Source organism: Pteropus alecto, unplaced genomic scaffold (assembly GCF_000325575.1).
Source record: "Pteropus alecto unplaced genomic scaffold, ASM32557v1 scaffold98, whole genome shotgun sequence".
Taxonomy (NCBI): Eukaryota; Metazoa; Chordata; class Mammalia; order Chiroptera; family Pteropodidae; genus Pteropus; species Pteropus alecto.
Window position 1 is genome coordinate 3,577,839 of NW_006443570.1, and position 3,556 is coordinate 3,581,394.

Here is a 3,556-nt window from a genome sequence, read left to right on the forward strand (position 1 = left end):
TACATATTACATATATATATTATATACATAATCACATTAGAAAGCATAGACTGATGTCCAGCTAAACCTTTTTTTAAATCAGCTTTGAGACTGGTATTATATCTTCAAATAGGGGACACCTATATAATATATAAACTTTACTTGTGCTCATAGGCAGGCCATCTACTCATCCTTAATCTAGAGATCTCCAAGGAAAAGAAATACATTTTTTCTTTAAACTGGTATACTTTGAGGTTTCTTTAGTATAGCAGCTTAATCTGTTTTAATCAACACCCCCTGCCCCAACACACACTAAGTCATCAAGGGAAATATGTACTTAAGAGATAATGGGTGGTCATTATCATAATGCCATTTGTTGACTATTCCACTAGTCCCCCACTTATCTGCAATGTCATCATTATCATATATCAAATTCCAAGGTACACATGGTACACCGAAGTCACTTAAGGTACATTTTTCAGAATGTATTCCCATCATTAAGTGGCACATGATCATATTAATCTATTTGTCTATTACTCTGCCAAAAATACGCTTTTTAAATTAAACACTTTAAGATAATTGTGGATTCACATGCAGTTGTTAGAAATAATACAGAGAGATTTCGTGTACTCTTAACCCAGTTCTCCCAATGGTAACACTTGCAAAACTATGATACAATATCACAACCTGGATATCAACATTGGTACAGTCAAGAGACAGAACATTTTTATCACCACAAGGATCCCTTTTATAGCCACACTCACTTCCCTCCAGACCTCACCACCTCACATGCCCTTGCGGGCTTACTCACTAATCTGTTCTCCATCAATTTTTGCTTCCTATATTTTGGGGGCTCTGTTATTAGGTGCACGTATATTTGTAGGTGTTATAGAAACTTTTATGTAATGTCCTTCTTTGTCTCTTGAAACTCTTTTAAAAATACTAAAGTCTACTTTGTCTGATAATATAGCCAATCGATCTCTCTTTTGGTTACTATTTGCATAGAATATCTTTTCCATCCTTTTGCTTCAACCTCTTCACATCTTTATATCTAAAATGAGTTTCTTGTAGACAGTATATAGATGGATTATATATTTTCACTTTGCCTGCCAATCTCTGTATTTTAATTGATGTCTTTAGATCATTTAGATCATTTCTTTTTTCTATACATTCGTCTCTCAGTACTGCTTCATCTCATGAATTTTGACATGCTATCATCTTGTTTTCATTTATTTCAATGTATTTTTAAAATTTCCTTTGAGACTTCCTCTTTGACATATGGACTATTTAAACATGTGTTCTTTAGTTTCCTCGTGTTTTAGAGATTTTCCTGTTACCTTTATGTGTTTAATTTTTAGTTCGATTCACCTGTGGTCAGAGAACACATTCTATATGATTTCAATTCTTCTAAACTGTTGAGTTTGTTTTATGACCCAAGATGTGGTCTATCTTGCTATATGTTTTGTGGGCTCTTGAGAAAAATGTGTAATCTGCTGTTGTCAGTGGAGAATTCTATACATATCAATTAGATCCTCTTGGTTGATGGTATTAAGTTCTTCTTTATACTTGCTGATTTTCTGTCTAGTTGTTCTATCAGTTGTTGAGAGAAAGATGTTGAAGTCTCCAAGATAACTGTGAATTTTTCTTTCTTTCTTTAGTTATATCAGTTTTTAATTCACAAATTTTGTAGCTCTGTCCTTTGGTGTACACACATCTAGGATTGTTGAGTCATCTTGGTAGACTGACATTTTCATCATCTCTGTTTCTGGTAATTTGCTTTGAAGTTTACTTTATATATTGATATAGCCACTTCTGCTTTCTTTTGATGTTTATATGATACATATTTTCTTATTCTTTTATTTTTGATCTGCCTATACTGTTATATTTGATGTGAGTTTCTTGTAGACAGTCATTTTTTTATTTTTAATTGATAGGTTTATACCATTTATATTTAATATAATTACTGATGTGTTATGGATTAAGCCTGCCATTTCGTTTTTTATTTTAGGATTGTTCTCTTTGTTTCTTTCATTTCTCTGCTTTTTTTCCCCTGCCTTCCTGTAGGTTATTTGAACATATTTTAGAATTTCATTTTGATTTATTTATAACATTTTTTAGTCTATCTCTTTGTATAGTTTATTTTAGTAGCCATCTTAATTATTATATTATATATTATGTATATCTTGTCACAGTCTACTAGTGTTGTCATTTTGCCAGTTGAAATAAAATATAAAAAACACCTCCCTTTATGTCCCTTTACACTTCCCATTTTTAGTATAATTGTCTTAAATATTTTCTCTATATACATTCAGGCAGTGTTATAACTTTTGCTTCAACCATCAAATGTAATTTAGAAACCTCAGGAGGAAAAGGAAAGCTTATTAAATTTACTCATATTTTGTTTATCCTGTTCTCCCTTTCTGATGTCCTAAGAGCCCCCCCTTTTTTTTTTTGTAGTTTCCTTTCTGTTTAGAGAACTTACTTTAGTCATTTAAAAAAAAATTTATTATGGTGACATTGGTTAACGAAATCCAGTAAGTTTCAGGTGTACAATTCAATAGTAAGGCACATATATACACATTGCATTGAGAATCATTTTTTAAAGGGTGGTTCTGTTGGTAACAAATTCTCTTAGATTTTCTTCATCTGAGAATGTCTTTCTTTTCCCCTCATTCCTGAAGAATATTTTTACTGAAAGTAGAATTCTGGGCTGACAGTTCTTTTCCTTCAGTATTTGCAAAATAAGTCACTTTCTACTGGCCTCCAAGGTTCCTGATGAGAAATCCACTGTCATTTGAATTGTTTTTCCCCTATAAGGAAAGATGTCATTTCTTTCTCACTGCTTTCAATACTTTTTCTTTGTCTAGCTTTCAGAAGTTCGACTATGATATGTCTTGGTATGGATTTCTTTGAGTGTTCCCATTTGGAGTTCACTCAGCTTCTCGAATCCATAGGTTTATGTCTTTTGCCAAATTTGCAACATTTTCAGCCATTATTTCTTCAAGTACTTTTTCAGTCCTGTCCTCTTTCTCCTCTCCTTCTGGGACTCCGATGATAGGAGTCTTAGATCTTTCATTATAGTCCTACAGGTCCTGAGGCTCTGTTAATTTTTGTTTTCAATCTATTTTCTCTATTAGTCAGTTTGGTAATTTCTATTTTTCTATCATTCGGTTTACTGATTTTTTTTCTTCTTTCCCTTTCATTTTGTTAATACATCCATTGAATTTTTAAATTTCTGTTATTATATTGCTCAGTTCTAAAATTTTATTTTGTTCTTTGTGTCTTCTATTTCTTTGCTGAAACATTCTATTTCTTTGATGAATAGGCTTCCTATTTTTTCCCATTTACTTCAAATGTGTTTGTTGAAGCATTTTTACCATGGCTGCTTTCAAATCTTTGTCAGATAATGTTAACATGTCTGACATCTGTGTTGGCATCTATTAATTTTCTTTTTTTCATTCAGTTTGAGAACTTCCTGGTCCTTGATGTGACAAGTGGCTTTCTATTGAAATCTGTACATTTGGGTATTATGTTATGATATTCTTGATCCTATTGAAACCTTCCATTTTAGCTGGCT